This window comes from Bubalus kerabau, chromosome 16 (assembly GCF_029407905.1).
Source record: "Bubalus kerabau isolate K-KA32 ecotype Philippines breed swamp buffalo chromosome 16, PCC_UOA_SB_1v2, whole genome shotgun sequence".
Taxonomy (NCBI): Eukaryota; Metazoa; Chordata; class Mammalia; order Artiodactyla; family Bovidae; genus Bubalus; species Bubalus kerabau.
In genome coordinates, this window is record NC_073639.1 from 10,605,590 (window position 1) to 10,631,288 (window position 25,699).

The 25,699-nt window shown below is 42.4% G+C and overlaps 1 protein-coding gene across 4 annotated transcripts in view; it reads left to right on the forward strand.

Moving 5' to 3' along the window:
- Nucleotides 1–25,699, forward strand: part of SH3D19 (SH3 domain containing 19) — a 194,748-nt gene that overhangs the window by 2,296 nt on the left and 166,753 nt on the right. Inside the window, exon 1 of one of the 4 annotated variants that reach the window (XM_055550380.1) lies at nucleotides 10,812–10,848. The exons of 2 other annotated variants lie outside the window; for them this stretch is intronic. The gene's annotated coding sequence lies outside the window, so the exon portion shown is untranslated. Of the gene's footprint in view, nucleotides 1–10,811; nucleotides 10,849–10,914; nucleotides 11,003–25,699 lie in introns of those variants that run through there. One more of the 4 variants, XM_055550379.1, reaches the window with a different exon arrangement.

Sequence of the window (25,699 nt, forward strand, 5' to 3'; positions counted from 1 at the left end):
GTGGCCAGAGGGTTAAACTGGCTATTTTAGCAGGCTTCTTTCTTTGGAGACACATGATTTAATAGTTTACATTTCTTTGCAAGCTGTGCTCCTCTTGCTCCTCGTTAGTTTCCCGTGTGTTTTTCAGACTCCCTTGCATTCCTTACCAAGCTTGGGCATTTGTTAGTTACGTTTGTGCCGGTGTTCTTTCTCCAAGGGAGAGAGTAGGAACTGACCTAGAGGCTTCATGCTTCTCCCCCCACCCCCCCTTAAGGTGAGCCGTTTTTAAAGTCTTCATTGAATTTGTTAAAATATTGCTTCTGTTTTACGTTTTGGGTTTGGGGCTGTGAACCGTGTGGGGTCTTAGCCCCCTGACCAGGGGTCTAACCCATACACCCTGCGTTGGAAGGTGAAGTCTCAACCACTGGGCAGCCAGGAGAGCCTCCCGCTTCCTCTTTCTACTCTTCGATCTTTCCTGTTCTCATCCCATCTCTCCTTCCTCTACCACCTCACAATCTAAGGATTTTTCCATTTTTCTTTGATCTCACAGAGCTTGACACCATAAACTTAGGGTGTATGGACTTGAGGGAGTCTGTGAATTCCTTCTCTCCCTGCTAACTATATAGGTGTGGTTGTGGAAGCGCTTTTTTTTTTTTTTTAACTTTGCAATGTATATTCAGGAGAACCTGTAAATATAAAACCTGTAAATCATAAAGACTCCCATAGCCTGTGCCCAAGTATTATCATTTCCCAAAGCAAACTTTGGTCTCTCCTAGTCATGACGTCTTCCTTCCCCTTGAGGGAACCACTTTTTTCCCTCTTCCTGTGCAGTTTTACCTATACGTGTATGCATGCATATGAGCATATGCATATATATGTGCATCCCTATTCAATATTATTTAGTTTTGCCTTACTAAGTATGATTTAGTTCGTTATTTGACAACTTCACATGAGTGAAATCATCCTGTGTATATTCTTTAGTGTCATGCTTTCTTCATTCCATGTTAAGTTTGTAAGATGTATCCATATTGTTACATGTAGCTGTAGTTTTTCTTTGCATTCATATGTCACATTTTTGCTTATTATTTTTTATTGATTTGCTGGAGTTTTTTACTTGCACAGGAATCTCAGCTTCCATTGGTTGCGTGTGTTGCAGATTGTGCTTCCACTCTATGTAAAAAATTTTTGTTCATGGTTTCTTTTGATGTAGAAATTCATAATTTGAGTGTAGGTAGATTTATGAATCTTTTTCTTTATAGTTAAGTGTCCCTCCTCTCCTTGCTGCCCTCCTTTGTTAAGAATGCTTTCTCTACCCCAAGGTCATGAAGATATATTCTATATCTTCTGTTTTGTCTACTAAAAGTTTTGTAGCTTTCTTTGGGGAGAGATGCCATAGCTTTCATCAGAATCTCAAATGGGTCTGAGAACTCTGAGTGACCTGACAGCATTTTTATATTGTTTCTCCAAAGGGCGGCTGCTGCTGCTGCTGCTAAGTCGCTTCAGTTGTGTCCGACTCTGTGCGACCCCATAGACGGCAGCCCACTAGGCTCCCCCGTCCCTGGGAGTGTTCCAGGCAAGAACACTGGAGTGGGTTGCCATTTCCTTCTTCAATGCATGAAAGTGAAAAGTGAAAGCGAAGTCGCTCCAAAGGGCAGGGAGTACAAAATTCCGAGGAGTGGTAGGCATTTAATTTTGTGTGCTCAGTTGTGTCCAACTCTTTGTGACCCTGTGGACTGTAGCTGGCCAGCTCCTCTGTCCATAGGATTTCCCAGGCAGGAATACTGGAGTGGATTGCCATTTCCTCCTCCAGGGGGTCTTCCTGACCTTGGGATTGAGGAGGATTCTTTACTGCTGGCATTTGATAGGGTTTAATAAGTATTAAATAAATTTACTCTGTTTGATGTGATTATGGTGAACTCTGGAAGGACAGATATAATTTCTCCCATGTGTTCTGAGTAGAATAACTGATATTTTTAATATGAGGTCATAATTAAACTTCGTTGTGTTCTCTGTGAACTGCTTCTTACATGTTGTCTCCTGTGTGGGAGGTGTTATTTTCTCCATTTTATAATTGAAAAGATTGAGGCTCAGAAATATTTAAAAATATTTAAGTGACTTGCCCAAGATCCCTCAAGCTATAAATGGCAGGACGGGGACTTGAATCCAGGTCTTTTTGACCTGAAAATCTGTGTTTTTCCGAGCTATCCTGCTGGCGACTAATAAAAGTCAGTTGCTTTGAATGCTGCACATGTTTATACCTGCATCTAGCTTGTTATATTTTAGAAAAACTTTTTACATTTACCTGGTGCTTTTCTACTTAGGAAGGACTTCCACAGCCTCATGGAACTTGATTGTTACAACAACCTCAGAAGGAAGAGGGTACATTTTTATTATTCCCATTTTAAAGACGAGTAAATTGAGATTCAGAAGTGTTAAAAAAAAAAAAAAACTTTTAAAAAGAACATAGCTAGATATATAGCTGCACCTCAGTTACTCTATTGGGTGTTTCAGGTCATGAACCGTTGTTTATTTGATTCATACAACGTGTCAGGTCATACGGCCCAGAGTGTACGGCTCTGCCTAATAAGTTGTATCGTTTTGAAAACTACATGAATTCTTCTGGGCCACTAGCTTACAGTTTTTGTTATTAGATTTCCAGAGTTATCTGATTTATTTTGAGAAGGTTATTATAAATCTCACAGAAACTATGGATATATGGACATGCTATTTAAAAAGTCTCTACTCACCAAGTTCTTTAAGAAGATCTACTACTTATCCTGTCAACAAAATGTATGCAAAATGTGTAGAAAATACAGGGAATACAAAGAAATATATAAAATAGGCTCCCTCCTTTTAAAGGACATGTCATAGAATTAGGGAAAGTAAGACTAATATACTTTAAAGAAATAAGTAAGAAGATCAAGTAGTTCATGATAACTATGAAATGGAGGTTAGCATAAGAGAATCAGACTATCTTGGTTTATTTCTTGACTCAGCCTCTTATTGTGTGACCCTGAACAGGTTACCTGACCTGTCTGTGTGTGTCCATTCTTTACTTGTGAAATGGGAATGTTAATAAAACCTATTGCATAGGGTTTGAGGATTAAGTGAATTAGTACATGTAATACCTTGAGAACACAGCTAGGCCCCATAATAAATACTGCCTATAATGTTGTTAGTGTTTATGTATAATTTTGTTATTGTTAAAATATCTAACACTTTATTGAGTCTGTATTTTTTCTTCATTTAGGAATAGTTGTGCAGTTTCAGGTTGGCAAAGAAAAAGGAGGTAAAACTGCATCTTCACCATTTCTAATCAAATGTATTTGCTTTGCTTTGGAATTCATGTATCTTTTTGAAATATCCCAATCTTACAAGACCATCAAAGATAGAGCCTAGTTCTTGATTTGACATTCCTTGCACCATACAAGCTATTTTAATGTGGCTTGTCGTGATTTTTATTAATACCTTTTCTTCTTCACAAAAGAAAAGCTCTTTCTTGTGACATAATCATCGTGTTCAAAATGATTTCAACAAATCAAAGGGAAGTCGATGACTGCACATCCTATTTTTAACCAGGGTGCATTCCTTCATTCTTTTTTTTTTAATCTTTGCCACTGTTCATCCAAGGCTTCTATAACTTCACTGGCATGTTACGTTCTGGGGGCAACTCTGTCTCCCCTCAGAACGTTTGACCTTTACATTCATTGGTGTGTGTGTGCTAAGTTGTTTTAGTCGTGTTGGACTTTTTACGACCCCATAGACTGTAGTCCACCAGGTTCTTCTGTCCTTGGGCTTCTCCAGACAAGAATACTGGAGTGTGTTGCCATGCCCTCCTCCAGGGGATCTTCCCGACCCAGGGATCGATCCCACGTCTCTCACATCTCCTGCATTGACAGGCGGGTTCTTTACAACTAGTGCCACCTGGGAAGCCCTGCGTTCAATGGTACTTAATTAGCTTTAGCCTCCAGCAACTTACAGCATCTTTCTGGGGCTGAGTTTTTGCCTTATTAATTGAAAGGATGAGGCTTCCAACTTTACATTTTGTGATTCTAGGACACGAGGAGAAAAAGAACTTCTGACTTGGTTTACAGAAGCGTGCCAGTGTACAGGTTCACATCTAGGGGTGTTTCTCCAGGCTCCTTGTGAAGTAATTTGCTGATGAAGGAGAAGCCAAAGATGCCAGGCTCAAGACATGCCTCACCTGGAGAAGGGCTGTCATGCTAGCTTACGCGTTGTCTTTCAAGATGGGCACTTCACTGATCGAGGGATGGTACTCTGCTTTATCAGTGGAAGATGTGAGATGTGTTCTGGGGAAATTTATAATTCTCATGTATATTCTGGGGGAATTTATAATACTGTATGATGCAAATGTTATCATTAAGTACAAGATGGAAATATATATCTAGCAGCTTCAGAGTGTAGAGCAGGGTGATGGGAGGGAAGGAAGGAGGCCCAGCGTTTGAATGGAGGTTGAGCGTCAGTTCTGTCCCTCAGCCTCTGTAGGTCTCACCTTTAGGGGCTCTAGGCTTGCCTTTGGGTGGGGATGGGTGCATGGCTGGGGGGCAGTGAACAGGCAATAAAGCATTGTTTTTTCTTTTATTTGCAAGCAGAACTTTATAAAACGGGCAACAGATAGTACACCCTCCAGACGTGAGAGCAGCCGACCCTGTAGGAGTGGCTGTTTCTTTTTTTAAGTGAACTTTTTTTTAGAATAGTTTTAGATTTACAGGAAATAGTTTTAGATTTACAGGAAAATCGTGAAGCTAGTACAGAAGGTTCCTATCTCCCACACCCATATTTCCCCTTTATTAACATCTCCTTAATTTTTACCTAATTTATTCTTGCTTTGCACGGTCCTATTACATGGAGTTGTCACGTCTCTTCAGGCTCCTCTTGGCTGTGACAGTGTCTTAGATTTTCCTTGTTCTTGATGGCCTTGACTGTGTTAAGGAGTACTGGTCAGATATTCTGTAGAATGTCGCTCTTTGGGGATCTGATGTTCTCATGTTTAGACTGGAGTTTGGGGTGTTTGAGAGGTAAAGTACTGTGTGTGTGTGTATGTGTGTGTGTACACGCGCATGCTCAGTCATGTCCAACTCCACATCCCCATGGACTGTAGCCCACCAGGCTCCTCTGTCCATAGAATTTTCCAGGCAAGAATACTGGAGTTAACCATTTTCTACTCCAGGGAATCTTCCTGGACCAAGGATCAAACCCGAGTCTCTTGCATCTCCTGCATTGACAGGCGGATTTTTTTTTTACCACTGAGTCACCTGGGAAGCCCATGAAGTACCATATTAACCACATATTAAGGGTATAGTTTTTCTCTTTTTTTTTGAGTATAATTGCTTTACAATGTTGTGAAAGCTTCTGAGGTACAACAAAGTGAATCGGCTATATGTATACATATATCCCCTCCCTCCTGGCCCTCCCTTCCACCGCCACCGCCATCCCACCCAGCTAGGTCATCCCAGAGCACCAAACTGCGCTCCCTGTGCTGTACAGCAGCTTCTCACTGGCTATCTTTTACAGATGGTAATTATATAGGTCCAGTGCTGCTCTCCCTTTCACCCTTCCCCTCCTCTCACTGTCTGTCCTCTGTGTCTGCATCTCTATCCCTGCCATGCAAATAGGTTCATCCATACCATTTTGCTAGACACTATATATATATATATATATATATATACACACACATTAATATATGATATTTGTTTTTCTTTTTCTCAGACAGACTCTAAGTCCATCCACAGCACTACAAATGACCGGGTTTCATTCCTTTTTGTGGTTGTGTAATATTCCATTGTATATTTGCACCACATTTTCTTTATCCATTCATCTGTCCTGGGACATCTAGGTTGCTTCCATGTTCTGGCTATTGTAAATAGTCCTGCAGTGAACATTTGGGGGTATATGTGTCTTTTTCATTTATGGTTTCCTCAGGGTATATGCCCAGTAATGGGACTGTTGGGTCATATGGGAGTTCTATTTTTAGTTTTTCTAAGCAACCTCCATACTGTTCTCCATAATGGCTGTATCAGTCTACATTCCTACAGATAGTACAAGAGGGTTCCCTTTTCTCCACACTTAAGGGTATAATATTAACATCACTTATTACTGTTGGTGTTGACCTTGATCACCTACCTGAGGGAGTGTCTGTCAGGTTTCTCTACCCCAGGGTCACTACCCCCTGCATTCACACCACAGGACCTAAAGGAAGTCACTAAGCAGGCCACACTTAGAGTGAGAGTTTTGTTTCACCTCCTCAGGGGTAGATTATCTCCATAAGTTTTGTAGAATTCTGCACGGGAGATATTCTTTTTTAGTTTCTTTGGGCTGTCCAAAATCTCCACTGGGACTGTGTTCAGACCTTGCCTTTTGGGGAATGTGAGCTCAATTCCTCCACCCTAGTTCTGTCCAGAAAATCTCATGTGTCTTGATGTCTGGCACACACTTTCATAATTAGAAAAGAAAGACATGGAATGCATATCCAGCTTGAGGTAGCCTATGATTAAAACTCCTTCACACTAGTGTATCCACAGGTGCCAAGCACTAATATGAATTCCTTTCCAGTTTTGGAAATGGAGAGGAAGTTAGAGTATGAGAGGAATTTGGAAAAGCCCTGGAGTAGGATAACCAAATGAGTTAATATTTATCGTGCGGCCCCCAGGTGGTATTCTAATCATCTTAAGTGTGTTTTTTCCCTTCGTCCTGATACCAATCCTATGAGATAGGTGTGATGCTTCCCTTCATTGTGGCAGATGAGAAACTGAAGGGGCTATTTACCTCGAAGGGCAAATAATCTACTCCAGGTCACACAGCTAGAAAGCAATGGAGTAGGATTCTGTGCAGATTCCTAGTTGCCTCCCTAGTATTCGTTCCCACCTTCCTTAGTCAGTGGAACCCTGTATGACGGACTGTGGCAGAGTACCCACCTATGAAACTGCTTCCCCCAGCCTGCTAAGGAGATGCAAGTAGAAGTTGTTGAGTGGGGTTTCTAGGAAAATTCTCTAAAGGGGACTCAAGTGTACAGAATATCCTTTTGCCCATAGGCCCTTCTATCCCCCTCCTACCAGGATCAAGGGTGTGTGTGGTTCGGCAGCCATCCTGAGTCATGAGGTCACCTTGAGGATGGAAGCCACATGCTGAGAACAGTGGGGCGGAGAAATACATGGACTCTCAGTTCCCGATGTTAATAAAGTCATCCTGTGAGCTTTTGATTGCCTGCTTCTCCTTTATTTAAGAAAAACTGTCCTATTTAAGCCTCTGTGGCTGTGCATGTGTTCACGTCTGCTCAGTTGTGTCTGACTCGTTGCCATCCCAGAGACTGCAGCTCGCCAGGCTCCTCTGTCCATGGGATTCTCCAGGCAAGAACACTGGAGTGCGTTGCCATTTCCTATTCTAGGGGATCTTCCTGACCCAGGGATTGAACCCATGTCTCTTTCGTCTCCTGCATTGACAGGTGGATTCTTCACCACTGGCACCACCTGGGAAACAATTGTTATCTTAGGTCTTTATAATTAGCTGCTGCTGCTGCTGCTGCTGCTAAGTCGCTTCAGTCGTGTCCGACTCTGCGACCCCAGAGACGACAGCCCATCAGGCTCCCCCATCCCTGGGATTCTCCAGGCAAGAACACTGGAGTGGGTTGCCATTATAATTAGCAGCTGAATCTGATTCCTGGCTGATGAAACTTCTGACTTGATCTTGTTTCTCCCTCCTTATCACCAGGCTAATTTTGTTACCACGAGGTTACCTTAGGATGCCTAGGTTCTTGCTGCTATTTTGTGCTTTATTATAATGTGACCTTGGACAAATAACTTAGATGTCCCTCCCTTTTGCATCTTTTGAATGGGAATTATGTATTCTCTAACTGCTCTACAAGTTTACTGTGGGAAAAATGCCTATAAATGTCAGGTTCTCATGTGTCATGTACATTTCTTGAAGAGGGTCACGGTCATCCTTTAGTGGGATTGAAAAGGAAACCTCTAGAATCTGAAAACAGTTTTCTGATTCTGTCATTTTGCCAAGAGCCATGTTTAATACTTCTCAGGGCACAAACAAATAGAAGCTGTGACGGGAGGTGGTTTTGTCCCTCGGCTGCACAGGAGCAGATTCGCAGTGGCATCACTGGTGAGCCTGTAGCTCATGCCAGGGCTGCTGCTTAAGATTCAGAGTTTGTGTCCAATATGGCTGCCTTCATCATGCTGGAGTGTTGTTTCCTGAAGATACATTAATCAAGGAATTGCTGTACTGTAAGAAAGCTAAATGCTTGTTCTCAGAGAGCCGGCCAAGAACAAGGGGCACAGAAGAAAACGTTTGCACAGCACATGGAGAATTCATTTTGCTGGCAATAAATATCCCCATTTCCAAAGAGTCCTCTGAAACTAGTACAGAGGTGTTCACAAAAATCTGGAAGGCCCCTCACTCAGCTTGGGGCTGCCCAGGTAAAAGATCCTTTTTTGCCTTGTCACCACAATCCTTGTGTCTTTACTTCCTCATGAGGAGTGTCCCTCACACACTAGCTCCATGGAGATAACAAGTTATCTGGTCGATTTGTGTTACTCAGTTGAGGTATAACTCTTGCCAGTGGAAGGTGTGGTTTGTAAGTTAAATTCATTTGGAATAAGGAGTGGTAGTTCAAGTTTTAAAATGTGCAGACTTATATTTGAATGTTACTCTTAATTAGAGGCTTTAGTAATGGGAAATGCCTAGTATCACAAACATTTTATCTTTTATGCTGATCTAATCCTGTTTCTCCTTTCTTCTTGAGGTATTCAACTTGAAAACGTGGTATGGTATTTCTTACACTTCTGTAGCAATGCTTTAAACTTTAAACAGTGCTTCTCAAACTTTAATATGCCCACAAATCCCCTGGAGATCTTGTAAAACTGCCGATCTTGATTTCATAGGTTCGGGGTGGAGCCTGGGATTCTGCCTTTCTAACAGACTGTAGATGCTGCTGCTGTTGCTGGTGCCTGAGTTACACTTTGAGTAACAAGGCCCTCAGTTACTTCTGACTCAGTACTGGGATTCTCAGTGCTGACTGGGCATCGGAATTAACTGAGGAGTTTTCTACAAGATGTGTGCTCACCCTACACTCAGATTTCCTGATTAAGTACTTTTGGGATCACTGGGGAGCCGGAGTTTTAGAGTTCTATGTGAGGTGAGACTCACTGGCTTCATCTCCTATTTAAAAATGTGATGTTGAGTGGTTTCACTGTGTGTGCTTGGAATTTGAACTGTAATTTTTTGAACATGTATTTATTATTATTTTTTTAAGTAATGAATGTAATTAATTGGTTTATGGTTTTGGCTGTGCTGGGCCTTCTTTGCTGCACGCGGTTCTCTCTGATTGTGGCGAGCAGGGGCGACTTCCTAGTCGCGGTGCTTGGACTTCTCCTTGCAGTGGCTTCCTTGTTCTGGAGCACGAGCTCTAGGGTGTGCGGGCTTCCATAGTTTTGGCACGTGGGCTTAGCAGTTGCAGTTGTTGGGTTCTAAAGCACAGGCTCAGTAGTTGTGGCATGTGGGCTTTTGTTGCCCCACGAAATGTGGGATTTTTCCAGACCAGGGATCCGACCAGTCCCCTGAATTGCAATATGGGTTTTTAACCACTGGGCCACCAGGGAAGCCCTGAACTGTAATTTAAAACAAAAATTTATTTGTTTAGTTGTGGCATGTGAACTCTTAGTTTGGGTCTGTGGATCTAATTTCCTGACCAGGGATTGAACCCGGGCCCCCTGCCTGGAGTCTTAGCCAATGGATCACTAAGGAAGTCCCTGTAATGTGTTTCCATCATACCATGCGTTTTATACATGGACTATGTACAGTCCCCGTGTTACCATGGTGCTTCCCTGGTGACTCAGATGGTAAAGAATCTGCCTGTAATGCAGGAGATCTGGGTTCAGTCCCTGGGTCAGAAAGATCCCCGGAGAAGGGAATGGCTACCTAGTCCAGTATTCTTGCCTGGAGAATTCCATTGACAGAGGAGCCTGGCAGACTACAGTCCATGGGGTCACAAAGAGTCAGGTGCAACTGAGTGACTAACACTTTGTGTTATCCATAGCTTAAGAAGACTCCTGGAGAAGGAAATGGCAACCCACTCCAGTATTCTTGCCTAGAGAATCCTGTGGACAGAGGAGCCTGGAGGGCTGCTGTCCATAGGGTCACACAGAGTCGGACACGACTGAAGAGATGTAGCATCAGCAGCAGCAAGAAGAGTCCACATAAAGAATGATGTAAGGGCCTATCGTTGAAGTAACTGGAAAGTAATGTGTGTGACGGTTACGTCCTTTCAGATCGTAAGAAACAGTGCCCTGTTCTGCTAACCTCGTTGCTGGGAGGCTTATTATAAGGCTATACCAGTTAGTTGGAAGACACAGGAAGTAGCGTCAGAAGTCATTTGGAAATATAGCAAAAAGTTGTTTGGAAACACAGCAAATAGTTTCCCCAGAGCACATTCCTTTGTAAGTTGGGAAGATTGTTATTCCTTACTGTCACCACTGTCATCATTTTGGTGACTCAGTTTACCTCTGCCTCCTTCCATAGCTCTAAACTTACTGAATGAATGACTCTTGTTTTTCTTGTAGTCAGCCTCCCCAAGGAAGAGCCTCTAAGTAGGTTGTCCAGCTAGGGTCCTGCACAGAGTGTCCCACTGGGGCAGAAGCTAATGACAAACTACAGATAGGTACTTTTAAGGAGGAGGATGGTAGGGTCTTGTGGTACTCACCTGGCCACTTGCATGTGAGAATTGAGAATGGCCTACAGCTGTTTCTGTTGTAACAGCACAGTGAGTTCAGCCCTTAGCAGGCAGCTGCTGCCCATTACTCCTTGGCGCCCTGTTACCCGGCAGTGAGTCCTGCTCCGCCATTGGTGAGTGCCCCACCGGGTCCCGCCCACCGGCACCCAACTGTCAGGGAGCCCCGCCGGTAGGGTCCTGCTCCGCCATTGCACAGCACAGCAACTACTGCTGCCCCGGTACTACTTGGCGCCCTGTTACCCGGCAGTGAGTCCTGCTCCGCCATTGGTGAGTGCCTCACCCGGCCCCACCCACCGGCACCTAACTTTCAGGGAGCCCCGCCGGTAGGGTCGTGCTCCGCCATTGGTGAGTGCCTCACCCGGCCCCGCCCACCGGCACCCAACTGTCAGGGAGCCCCGCCGGTAGGGTCCTGCTCCGCCATTGCACAGCACGGCAGCGGGTCCTGCCTACAAGCAGCCGGCCGTTAAGAAGCTACAGTTAGTGAGGGGAATTAGACAACGGTGGAGTGGTGGTGGTGAGGTGGAGAGTGAGGTGAGAGACGGATCCTGGCCTTCTCCCTGAGGCCCTCCATCTGACCCGGCCGTGGGCCAGAATGGGCTTAGCGCTGTGTCCTGCAGGGCTCAGAGCCCTCACCGCGGCCAACTCGCTCGGCCCAGGCCTCGAGGCAGCGGTGAGCCTCTCCACTACCCCCGTATCCACAACCTAAAAGCACTGGCAGTTTGCCTGGGTCACAATCTGAGGGACCTGTTTTTGGGTGGCTTAAGGAACCTGAGGGCCAGTAGGTTGGGCGCCTGGCTACCTCAGAGATGAAAGTTTTCAGTGACTTTGGGGTTTTTAGGGCGTGAGCCACCCATTTTCTTGTGTGAACCTTTCTCTGTTCCAGACTCCAGTGTTTTAGTGTTATTTGGCCTCATTGTGTTGGACACTTAGACTTGCATTGTTCGGTATCATTGTCAGATGAGACTGGGCTTGGGGTGCATTCTGAGGTTAGTTATGAGGGTGAGAAGGTAAAACCGGTAGATTCCATGCATGACCAGAACACCCTTTCGTTATTGAGTAGCATGGGGAAAGATGTATTTTGTCCATTGTTACAGCCTCGTAAACCACAAGGGTGCCTGGCACACATGTTCAATGCATAGCTGTCAAATAGAACACAAATAGAAAATGTTTTTAACGATTTAAAGTTGTCTTTATTGTTCATTTGATTACATTTTATTCTAACCCGGATCCTTGCAATGCTGAGGGAATTTCTACTCTACCAGTGTCTCACTGAAACAGCAGGCTCCAAGACCGCAAGTTTTCTTGTTGCGTTTTTAGTAGTGATGAGGATATGTTTTGCCACTGGGTATCATCAGTACTGCTGGCACCAGGCTCTGGGCTGAAGCGGGCAGCAAGTGGATACGAAGCTCAGCGATCAGGGTCCTTCCTGACGGCCTCCCTCGAGGGCCCCCACGGCCCGCGGCAGTGGTTGCTACTCTGGGAGGTGAGCCGCCCCTCCCGCCCCAAAGCGCTGCCACCCTGGGTCCCAAGTCGCTTCTGCTCTGAGAGGTCGAGTGTGGATTTAGATGTTGGGCTGAGGAAAGGAGGCTGCTTTTCAGGTAAAGAGGGAGACACTGGGAAGATGGGAGTTGCTGTTACTTACAGCTGGTGCTGCTAAGTCGCATCAGTCATGTCCGACTCTGTGCGACCCCACAGAAGGCAGCCCACCAGGCTCCCCCGTCCCTGGGATTGTCCAGGCAAGAACACTGGAGTGGGTTGCCGTTTCCTTCTCCAATGCATGAAAGTGAAAAGTGAAAGTGAAGTCGCTCAGTCGTGTCGGACTCCTAGCGACCCCATGGATTGCAGCCTACCAGGCTCCTCCCTCCATGGGATTTTCCAGGCAAGAGTACTGGAGTGGGGTGCCATTGCCTTCTCAGCTCAATTCAGTTCAGTCGCTCAGTCGTGTCCGACTCTTTGCGACCCCATGAATCGAAGCACGCCAGGCCTCCCTGTCCATCACCAACTCCCGGAGTTCACTCAAACTCATGTTTATCGAGTCGGTGATGCCATCTAGCTATCTCATCTTCTGTCGTCCCCTTCTCCTGCTGCCCCCAACCCCTCCCAGCATCAGAGTCTTTTCCAATGAGTCAACTCTTTGCATGAGGTGGCCAAAGTACTGGAGTTTCAGCTTTAGCATCATTCCTTCCAAAGAAATCCCAGGGCTGATCTCCTTCAGAATGGACTGGTTGGATCTCCTTGCAGTCCAAGGGACTCTCAAGAGTCTTTTCCAACACCACAGTTCCAAAGCATCAATTTTTCGGCGCTCAGCTTTCTTCAGTCGAACTCTTACATCCATACTGGAAGAAGCACAAGCTGGAATCAAGATTGCCTGGAGAAATATCAGTAACCTCAGATATGCAGATGACACCACCCTTATGTGGGTGAAAGAGAAGAGTGAAGAGAAACTAAAAAGCCTCTTGATGAAAGTGAAAGTGGAGAGTGAAAAAGTTGGCTTAAAGCTCAACATTCAGAAAACGAAGATCATGGCATCTGGTCCCTTCACTTCATGGGAAATAGATGGGGAAACAGTGGAAACCGTGTCAGACTTTATTTTTTTGGGCTCCAAAATCATTGCAGATAGTGACTGCAGCCATGAAATTAAAAGACGCGTACTCCTTGGAAGGAAAGTTACAGCAGCTGCTGCCTCTTAAAAAGCTCCAAACCCCTTATCCATGGAATGGAAGGAGGGTGGATGTTAAGGATGTTCCTGAAGAGGGACGGACCAGCTGATGATGGATGGGATGTAGGCAGTACAGCAAGGGCCAAGTCCAAGGATGCTGACCTGTCCTGACTCGGGAAAAGAAGCTTCCGGTTGACACCTTCCCCTGGAGAGGGGAATTGATACACAAGTTTGAGTATTAAATCTTAATTAGAGCCTGTTTGCTCTTCCTATTAAGCATCGTGGAGAGTATTCACGTAGCACTTGGAACAAGCCTTTCAGTAGCTCCTTGAGCACATGAATTGTGTAAACCTTGAGGAACATAATTTGGTACTGATCACCTCATAGGTTTCTGATGAGTGTTTAATAAAGGTAATGAAAAATTAGGGGTTTTAAGCACAATAGTCTTTAATTCTTTGCTTTTTTCATTGAAAACGAGATTTCTTGTAAGTAGGTTTTTAAAAGTACCAACTTTTTAGCACGTCTGAACAAAACATTTTATTGATCAATCAGTAACTAATTTTGTGCGTAAAGTATACCAGGAACTCCTGTTAACTAACACAGAAAGTTAGGTTCTGTTTTCAAGAGGAGAACAATGAGGCAGAGAGAATTAGAGCTGGAATTTGAACCCCTGCAGTCTCTTTTTCTCCTTTAATTTTTAAATTTACATACACAAACTTGCACACATAGTGTTGACTTCTTTTGGGTACATAGTTTTGTGAGCTTTAATAAAGGTATGGATTCATGTAGTCACCTCCATAGTCAGAATACAGAAGTTTCATCACCTTGAAACTCCTGTGCTTCCTGTTGCAGTCAAATCTTCCCTATACCCTGTAGCTCCTGGTCTGTTCCACGTCTTTGTAATTTTGCCTTTTAATGGAATCGTTTCTTCCTGCACAATGTGGCGATTCATTCATGTTGTTCCATGTGTCAGTATTTGTTCCATTTTGCTGCTATTCAGTATTCTATGAATGCACCACAGTTTGTTTATCCACTTACCTGATGAGGGATACTTAGGTGATTTTCAGGTTTTGGTGTTTGTGAATAAGCTGCTCTAAACATACAGGTTTTTGCATAAACATAAGTTTTTATTTCTCTAGTTTTTAGTACCTCGACATTGTTTTGATGGGTCATATGGTAAGTATATGCTTAACTTTATAAGAAACTACCAAAGTGTTTTCAGAGTTGTATTAAACCATTTTGCATTATCATCAGCAATGGATTGAGAGTTCCAGTTGCTCTACATCCTGATCAGCCTTTGGTATTGTCAGGTTTTTTGCTTTGGCTTTTGTTTTAGTCTTTCTGATGAATGTGTAGTGATATTTTCTTGTGGCTTAAATTTGAATTTTCTTAATGTATAATGATGTTGAGCATCTTTTCGTGTGGTTAATTGCCATCCATTATATCATCTTTGGTGAAGAATGTCAAATCTTTGCCCATTTTAAAATTAGTTTGTTTGTTTCCATATGATGAAATGTTATAGTTTTTAATATATTTTGCATTCAAAATATTTATTTTGCTGGATGTAAGATATGAAATATTTCTCCTGATCTGCCATTTACTTTTTCATTCTGTTAGCAGTGTGTGTAGCTCTTTGAACTTCCTGAAAATACTTGGTTTAAAGTCTTTGTCTGTGCTGTGCTTAGTTGCTCAGTTGTGTCTGACTCTTTGCAGCCCCATCGACTGTAGCCCGCCAGGCTCCTCTGTCCATGGGGATTCTCCAGGCAAGAATCCTGCAGTGAGTTGCCATGCCCTCCTCCAGGGGATCTTCCCAACCCAGGGATCAAACCCAGGTTTTCCACACTGCAGGCAGATTCTTTACTGCCTGAGCCACCAGGGAAACTCTAGGAAGTCCAATATCTGGGCTTTCACAGAACTGTTTATGTTGATTACTTTTTTTTTCTGTGCATGTGCCTCATAATTTTATGTTGAAAACTGGACATTTTGAATATTAAAATATTACAACTCTAGAATCAGATTCTTCTTCCTCCCTAGGGTTTATTATTGCTGTTATTATAATTGTTGTTACTTGTCTAGTAATTTTTCTGAACTAATTTTGTAAAGTGTATAATTTTTGTGTGATGTGTGGCACTGATGTCTCCATTTCATTAGCTTAGTGGACAGCTAGTGATTTGACAGTTTTCCTTAAATGCCTAGAACAACAACAAAAAACCACCAAAAACCTTCCTGTCATTGCAGGGGGGCTCTGTGTGTGTATCACAGCATACCTTCAATACTCAGACAAGTAGTGTACAATTCACCTTAGCCTTCACGTTCTGCTTGTGCAGAGCTTGTAGGTCAGTCACAGATGAGAGCTTAGGGCCATCTCAGATCGTGTCTGAGCTTGAACCCACCCTGAGAATGCACATGGACTTTCAGATTCCCAGGAATATGTGGGAGCTTTTCAAAGCCCTTATTCCCCAAAGCATCTCATCCTCTAGCCTTTCCTCCCAGTTTCTTTGGTTAGTCTGTTGTTTGCCCCAACTATTATCCATGCAGCAGCAACTAATATATTTATTTGTCTGTAAATGATTTCATAAGCTTTCTCTGGCTAACCACTTTTCAGGGTTTGGAGAGTTTTGAGTTAGGCAAGATAAAGGCAAGTATTTTGTGCTGGCCTTCTGAGGTGCCACCAGACAAGTCAAAACAAATTATTACAATCTTTGTGAATGAAGTCTTTTCTGCTCCCTCTGGTACTAGTACTGGTACCAGGTAGACAGGTTATTATTTTCAAGGCTACCGCTGAGCTGGAGAATGGGGGATGAAACCAGAGTTAGTTAAAATGCCACAAAGCTTGCTACTCTCACCAAAACTCACCTTGTTTTTCTTGATTGAGCGTTTCATTGTACTTAAATGCATCAAGTGGTTGCTGAAAACTTTTGGTTAGTTTACAGAGTTCAAAAAAAGGTGATTCTGCCAGTTTCCATTTTCCAGTTTTCTGGAGAACAGAATTTTGAAGTTCTTTACTCTGCCATTGTCACTGATGGGACTCAAGTATGGATTTAAAAAGTAATTAAGATTGTCAGTCTTTTTATAAGCAAAGTGACCAAGTTTTTCCCAATAAAATACTGAAAGAGAAGATGTGGATAGGAAAATCTTACTCATTTTGAAGTGTTTGTACATCCTACAGTAGCATTATCAAGGTATTTGAGGAGCTGCACTCATCCGGTTATAGTGCCGGGGTCAAGACCCTTTTTCATTTAAACCCTGCATAGGCAGCTTGGTTATTTTAGTTCCAGGCACAGACACCCACTAGCCTGCTGTTACTTTTATTTATTTATTTTCACTTTTAAAAAAAGATTATTTATTTTAATTGGAGGCTAATCACTTTACAGTATTGTGGTGGTTTTTGCCATACATGATGTGGATCAGCCATGGGTGCACATGCGTCCTGCCACCCTGAGCCCCCCCTCCCTCCCCACCCCGAGCACCAGCTTTGAATGCTCTGCTTCATGCATTGAACTTGCACTGCTGTTACCTCTAAAAACCTGATTTTCAGGGAATATCTGGCCAGGAGAATCCATATTCCCCTTTGCTTTTTAAAGAATGACTCAGAGAAGGTAGCTTTGTTGCTATGTTCTGATATAAATCAGTCATTGTTAGCACTGGGGAGGGGAATTGAGGGCATGGAGTGTCACTTTATACACTTCTGTATTGAGTTTCCTCCAATGAGTATTACTTTGAAAGTTAAAAGAAAGGGACAATAAATTTAAAATACCATGTGAAATAATTGCTGACCTAGTGTATCTGTTGCTCATGTTGTGGTATTTTTTTTTAAACCTGTTTTGCCTTAAGATGAGCTACTGCAATGGCAAATGCTGTCATGTTGATAAAAGAAATGATTGATGAGTGTTAGAGAAAATGATAGTAGGAAAGAAGTATATAATTGTGTTTCCTCTGAAGATCATTTTTCAAACACTGGCTAATTTATCATTTGGTCACCTATTCCATCTTATGACATTCATTGTTTTTATGAAAGCCATAATCATTTAAAATGCAAATCCTCATAACCACACTGTTGAAAACTGTTTAACATAATCAAAACCTACCCTTTGTATTCTCTACGTTTTTTCCTGTGTGTTTCATCTCCAAGTCGTGACCCAACAGAATCTATTCCAGAAAAATGGATTCAGGAGACCTGCATTCTAACACTCACCTTGCCACCAGCCAGCTGTATGTCCTTGATTTAATCTCTCTGGGTCTCAGATTCCTCATGGACAATATGAACAATTTAGACCAGGAATCTGAAAACTGTATTTCTGTGGTCCAAATCTGGCTCACTTCTTGTTTTTGTAAATAAAGTTTTATTGGGACACAGTCATGTTTATTCATTTATATATTATTTATGGCTGCTTTTGTGTCATATCTGCAGAGCTGAGTATTTGTAACAGGGTCTGTGTGGCCTGTGAGCTTAAAGTATGTATTGTTTATCCCTTAAAAGAAAAGTTTTCTGACTCCAGACTATAAATTTTTCTTTCAGGTTAAATTTTTTTTTTTTTTTTGGATGCTTGGACCAATTATTTCTTTTTTCCCATTAGATTGCTTCTTAGGACATTACCAGAAAAATTCAGCTGGAGGAGGGGAAATACAGATCATACATTGTTGTTTGTTAGACACCTATATCCATCATACGTCTGGCATATTCTGTTACTGCTGTGGTTATAAACTACCCACAGTGAGCTGTAGCTCAGCCTCGCCTGTCTTCTTCATTCTGGGATCCTGGCTGTAGGTGTAATCCCTTACTGGGAAAAGGAGCAATGAACAAATCGTGTGCCAGCTTTTAAAACTTCTCAGAAGTAGGTGTGTATTACTTCTACTCACATTGGCCAGCTGGATGTTAGTGGTGCAGGGAAGGGTAATCCTTCTGTAGGAGGCCCTGCAAGTCACCTGGTACCTTGAGTGGGTGTATCATCTTTCTGCAAGGAGAGCTGGGAAACAGTGGGAACAACATCATCTACTATAGCTTCTTTAAAGGCTCCCTAATGTGAGCAAACTAAAACCAATGGCAGAAACTTGCTTTTAGAATTCTTTGTGTGTTACATTTTTAATGAATGCTCTGCAGCTAACAAGTAACTAGACATTGGCCTGTTGAGCTTTTGGAACATATTCTAATTCTCTCTACTTACTTATTTAACAAATGTTCATTGTAAGAATGCAATATCTGTTTGGATTTCTTTTTATAGACTCTTGATGTCTTTAACTTATAATTCTCACCCCTAAGCTGCCTTTTCCAAGGTCCCATGTCTCGCTGGGACAGTAACACAGCTCAAGTTCCTGAAGCTAGAAACCTGGGTGAAATTCTTAAACTTCCTCCCTTACCAGGATTACTTCTAACCAGGCAGTTATCAGAGTCTGTTGAATACATCCCCTCTGCAGCCCTGACTGAGTCCTCCTCCCTCCTACTACCATCCTGGACCGAGCATCTCTCACCATTCCCAGCAGCCTTATGACTAACTAGGCTTTCTACCTCCTGTAACTCATTCTCTATACAGTGACCAAAGTGATTTTTCTAAAATACGAACTCATCATGTTATTCCTCTGCATTAAAACCTCTGTGTCTTATTTAATCTACCCCTTAAAGCTCAGATTTCTTAGCATGGCGTTGAACCTTTTCTTTCTTTTTTTCCTGGGAATTCCCGAGTCAATCCTGTTATACTTAGCTTACATTCTTGGCTGGAAAATATAATCTTTGTTCTAGAAAGATTTTTCTCGTTGTTCTGGAAAGATTTTTCTCGACCGTATCCTATGAACTCACATAGTATCTGGTAGATGTTTTTCACTTGAAGAGACTCAAACACTAGATAAAAAGTGCTGTGCAGCGCTGTGTGTGTGCAGTGTGGAGGGCGCGCTCCTCCTAATGCTCAGTGGCTTGCCCTTTCCTGGAAGGGCTTGGCTAAGCCAGATGGGCTCCCAAAGAAAGGCTGACTGACACTGGTTTTGTTTTCCTTTCACTGAGACCTGTTTTTCGAAGTTGAAAATGTGCCCATTTTGGAACTTGTCATTTATTGGTCCTCTTTTCAGTGAGCTAACATGTTTTTCCTTATACCAACTCAGCAGCTTCTGGACAAAAGGAATATGAAACAAATGCATCTTAAAAAAATCCTGTCTCCTGTGGGGCTTTCATGTTAGCTCTCTGTTTCCGAAATAAAAATAGCCTCTTCGAACTCATAGGGGGATAGGAGAAATTCAGATACTTGCCTTTGAAGATACTCTAGTGATTTAAAATTTTCAGGCCAGAATGTTTTCATTATTTAAAACTCATTGACACAAAATTTCTTTGATCAACCAACTGCTTGCTATCCTTTCTTTTTATCTAGCCTAGTTATATGGAATTCTAATAGAAGAAATCAAAAGTCTCAACTCTGAAGCTTTGCAGCTGTTGTAACCACAGATTTCTGTTATCCTAAGCTAATTTTAAAAAGTAAGCTTAATTGAAGGGAAAAAAGCAAGATTAAAAGAAACTGTTTATCTGTATAAACATTTAAAAAGCAGTCTTACATCTTTAAGCAAGAGGAGAACATGTAAAGGGTAATAGTGATGAACACAGTGGGTACATGGGAATTTGAACTTTCTATGTTAGATATTTCTGTAACATTTGGATTTTTTTACCACCCTTATGGCAGAAAGTGAAGAGGAACTAAAAAGCCTCTTGATGAAAGTGAAAGAGGAGAGTGAAAAAGTTGGCTTAAAGCTCAACATTCAGAAAATGAAGATCATGGCATCCAGTCCCATCACTTCATGGCAAATAGGTGGGGAAACAGTGGAAACAGTGTCAGACTTTATTTTTTTGGGCTCCAAAATCACTGCAGATGGTGACTGCAGTCATGAAATTAAAAGACGCTTACTCCTTGGAAGGAAAGTTCTGACCAACCTAGATAGCATATTCAAAAGCGGAGACATTACTTTGCCAACAAAGGTTCATCTAGTCAAGGCTATGGTTTTTCCTGTGGTCATGTATGTGAGAGTTGGACTGTGAAGAAGGCTGAGTGCTGAAGAATTGATGCCTTTGAACTGTGGTGTTGGAGAAGACTCTTGAGAGTCCCTTGGACTGCAAGGAGATCCAACCAGTCCATTCTGAAGGAGATCAGCCCCGGGATTTCTTTGGAAGGAATGATGCTAAAGCTGAAACTCCAGTACTTTGGCCACCTCATGCGAAGAGTTGACTCATTGGAAAAGACTCTGATGCTGGGAAGGATTGGGGGCAAGAGGAGAAAGGGACGACAGAGGATGAGATGGCTGGATGGCATCACTGACTCGATGGACGTGAGTCTGAGTAAACTCCGGGAGTTGGTGATGGACAGGGAGGCCTGGCGTGCTGCGACTCATGGGGTCGCAAAGAGTCGGACACGACTGAGCGACTGATCTGATTGGGGAAAAGGTTTTTTGTAAGAAGATTTTTATTTTTAAATGAAGAGAGTTGGTTTCCTTTTATATAGGGAGGGAGCAATCATCTTATCAGGGTTAGAACAGGCTGCTTTGTGATTACTTACGCTAGAGATTTCAGGAAAATAGGGATTCTTGAACATCTTGAAATTTCGTGAAAAAAATGTTGTGTTTGCGGTTGAGTGCTTTTTTGGGATGCAGGGTTAGAGCAACGTGGGGAAAATGATACACAATTCAAACGGATTCTTCTGGTTTTATTTCTCTAGTCCTGCCCTCTCTGAGCTCCAGACTGCTTACTCAGCATCTCTACTTGTATATCTAATAGACATCTCAAATCTAATATATATGTATTAGTTTCTCATAGCTATAACAAATTGCTATTGATACAGATTTAGTGGCTTCAAACAGCATGGATTTATTGTCCTACAGTCCCGGAGGTCAAAGGTTTGAAATCAGTTCAGCGGGCTAAAATCAAGTTTGGTAGGGCCATATTTTGTCTCTAGACCTAGGGGAGAACCACGTTTGCCCTTTTTCAGCTCCCATAGGCCAGCGGCACTCCTTGGCTTGTGGCCCCGTGGTCCATCCTCAAAGCCAGCAGCCTAGCACCTTTGTTCCTCTCTTCTTTCGGCTTCCATCCTTCTGCATGTTCTCATAAACATCTCTGACTTGCCTGCATTCCTCTTTAAAAAGATCTGTGATTATATTGAGCCCCCCCGGATAATCCAGGATATTCTCCATATCTCAAATTACTTAAGTTAATCATTATGAAGAGTTGCTTTTACTGGGTAATATAACATAGTCAAAGGCTGTGGGGAATTAGACAGGGACATCCTTGGAGGCCGTCACTGGATTTGATAGCCCAGCAAATCTATTCCTCCCCCAGCCTTCCTCATTTCCTTTAATAGCGTGGCCATCCTCAGACCAGTAAGCTAGCAGCCCTTGTTGACTTCTGTTCTCAAATCTCTATCTTCCCCATTCTCCTATCCCAGTTACCACCCACACTCCCACCACCCACATCCAATCCACTCAGTCACATTCGAACCCACTCAAAATGCTTTCCCAGTCCTGCCACACAACTGCATCTAAAATTTGTCCACTTCTCACTAATTCCCACTGAAATCAGGATGCCTTCAGCATTGTGGAGCCTTCAGCCTCCGTCCTCTTCTTTTTACTCCTGGGTGTTAATGACCATCGTTAATTTCAGTAAAAGGCAGTGTGGGCTAGGTGTCAGAAGAGTGGCACAAAGAGCCCAGGAATATACCTTAGTCACTTTATTGCAACCACATGAAGATGGCAAGTAAAGACGCACATGGTAGAAGACGCTGTGGAGGGAATTTGGGCTGGTTGAGGATAATTATCCTGGAAGCAATTCAAATTTCCCATGAAAGACTTCAGTCTTTTTTTATTCTCATGACAGGGAACATTTCCTCTCTATTGTTGGTATGGAATAAAATTAATCTAATCTCTGTTTTTTTTAAAATGACTCCTTTCCTTCCTCTCCTTCCTGAAGAAGGAACATGTTTAACAAAATTCTCAGGCAACTGATTTCCAGTAAATGACCTGTACATCGTCAAAATTGGTGTAGAGAATATAGCTTCAGAATGAAGCCAAGTGTCTAAAAAGATAAAATACCCATTGTGGAAATAATATAAAAATATAACTTCCACATTTTATTGTTCTGAATTTTTTCTCTGAAATACTCCCATATGTTGTGGAAGACTTTACAGTTTAATGAAATAAAGGAAAGAAGTAGGTGATTACTTGGAATAGCCTGTGTTATACATATAAAAGATCTGGAAATAATTATATTTCCTCACTTTTAAGAAAAAAATTGTGGTTGGATTTTTAGCAGGCTTAGTATATATAGTTTTATATGTTCAGTGTGACCTTAGCAAAACCAACCTTAATTAAAATTCCTCAAGATAAGAAAATGAAAATTGCAGCATTTTAAATCAGATATTCCAAGGAATAAAGTGTTCTGCAAATTAAAATAAAATTTTAAGGCAGAAAGGCTATTGAAACCCCCATCCAAAATAAAGTATAAAGATGTTCCTATTAAGTTTCTCTGCATTTGGTCAGTGGTGGCATGGACTAAATTCATTACCAGTAAGCGTGACATTTTAGTTTTGTGAATACAAATGTTTATTGATTTATTTTTGTCTTCCAGTAATGTGTTTCCAGGTGCTGTACTCATATATTGGGTTAAGCTTTATATTTTGTGTTTTAGCAGTGGAAACAGAAAATATGTGTAGTTTGAGCCTTTTCTTGGAATACAATCACAAGAATTATATAGAAGATCCTAGAAAGCCCTAAATAAACCACAGGCTAGTTGCTTGCTAGAGCAGGGAGAAAACGTCCCTGCTCATTTGTTTAAAAAATAGCTTTATTGAGATATAATTCACATAACATGTATTTCACCCATTGCTTTTTAGTTTTTAAAACTGTTTCCTAGGGTCCTTTCAGTATATTTTTTCGGATATTCACTGCCTCCTTTTCTAATCAACAGATTGATTGGGTTGAGGTGTACAAGAGAAGGGTATTCCAAGTACAGAGGACAGATTTAAGGCCTTGAGGCAGAAAAAGAAGGAAGGAATGGGAAGAACATTGCCCTGGGTAAGAGGGGAAACAACAAGTAGTAAGGTAGGTATCTTAGTGATGAATTATAAAGTAGATGTTAAAAAACTTGGACTTATGCCTTCATCACCTTGATTATTAGGGCCTTATTATAAGGGTGGAGCCAGTAGAGAACAGGGAAAGCTAAAGACAGCCACAGCCTCAGAGAATCGAACCTTCCTTACTGATGTTCTAGTACTGTAGCCCTTTGGTGTTTTGCTGGTTAGCTCATTGGTATGATTCTCATTCTCTCTGCTGCTTGTCTCATTCTGCTCCCAGCCAGCTATCCCGTCTACCATCCTAGCTCCCTCATGGCCTCTGCAGACTACCATGAGCAGTAATGTGGAATCTTCTTCTGTTCTGTTCTATGATCATTCCCCTGCTCTCAGCCCTCAATGCTGTCTCATCCCACTGAGAATTTGATTCAGAGTCCTCCCTGCAGCTACCAGGGTGCTGCCCGCCACTGCTCTGAATTTCCGGCCATTCCCCACCCCCGACCCCCAGCAGTGACCTCTGTTCTAACACACAGACAGCATCCTCACACCTCAGAGCCCTTGTGCTTGCTGTTCTGTCTGCCTGGAATGTTCTTTCGCAGGTATTTGTTTTGCTTTTCTCCTTCATATGGCCTCTGTACGAGTCACCTCAGAGAAACTTGCCTGACCACCCTACCTAAAGTGGAATCCCCCACCCTCATACTTTATCTGCTGCTTCTATGTTATTGTCCTTTGTCAGATTTTCTTGTACTTGACATTACAATAAACATTTACAGTTGGCCCTCTGTAAGCTGGGGTTTTTGCATCCATGGGGTTGGTTGAATCCATGGATGTGGAACCACAGGTATGGAGGGTCGACTTACTGTGACATTTTCTGTAAGGAACTTGAGCATCTGTAGATTTTGGTATCTGTGGAGGTCCTAGAACAAACCCCAAGTGAAGACAGAGGGAGGACTATATTTTGCGTTTACTTAATGTCTCTTGCCCACTGGAATGTCAACGCCTTCAAGGCAGGCTTGGTGCATTATAGATGCTGCGGTATCCTCAGTACCTGGAACATGGTGGGCACTTAATACTGTTGATTGCACACTGACATACTATTGGGCTCATGTTCAGACTTCCCAAGAGAAGGATTCTGTTGGGTTGTCCAGTATTTAGTCCATCTGTTGGTTAAGATGCTAGGTCCGCTGCCCCACTAACCTCTAGGCAGCTCTAAAGTCAGATGCTCATCCCTAGCAAGTCCAACCAGTAGTGATCAGGACAATGAGGTCATGTGATCTTCTATGGATTTCCCTTTCTTCCCACTTGAATGGCCTGGTCTCTCCAAAAGGTCTGTGTTTCAACTCTTGGTTCATGAGAACAATTTTGTCAGACCACCATGCTATGGAGCGGTTGCTTCCAGAGGGTCTGGAGGAATGATTGGAAGCAGTGTTTTGGCTTTCTTCACCTTATTTATGTCCCCTTGCTGTGTGGTCCTGGCCCATGCATGTGTTTTCTCTTCCTATTTGTTCTTGATTTTCCTCTGTCTTTTCTCCTCCATTTTCCTTTCTAGCCACTCTTTTATCTTGCGTGTTCTTTTCTGTCAGCTACCATTTTGCTTTGTCCTCTGAATCATTCCAGAACTTGCTTAGCTTGTCTCTGAGAAACATTTCAATCTCCCTGTTTTGTGTACTCTTTGCTCCTTTGTGCCTTATAGCTGGAGAGAGGTAAGAAATAGAATGGGGCTGAAACATTCTTTCCTGCCTCCTTTTATTTAACCAGTATTTGAAAACCTGCTTTGTGTAAGATATTGTGCCAAGTTTTGGGCTATCTCTGCAAACAAAAAACCCGAGTTCTTAGTTGGTGAGACAAAGAGATTGTGTATTTATTTATCGTTCATTTATTCATTCCCTCATTCAACAAATACTTCTTTTTTTAAAAGTATATATCTAGGAAAAATCAGAATAAGAGCTGTAGATTAGAGAATTTTTTTTTTTAGGTCAGATTTTTATTTTTTTCAATTTAATTTGGAGGATAATTACTTTACAATATTGTGATGTTTTTTGCCATACATCAACATGAATTGGCCACAGGTATACATGTGTCCAGATTTCCGTGATAGCTCAGTTGGTAAAGAATCCATCTGCAATGTAGGAGACCCCGGTTCAATTCCTGGGTTGGAAAGATCTGCTGCAGGAGGGATAGGTTACCCACTCCAGTATTCTTGAGCTTCCCTGGTGGCTCAGCTGGTAATGTGGGATGACCTGGGTTCAATCCCTAGGTTGGGAAGATCCCTGG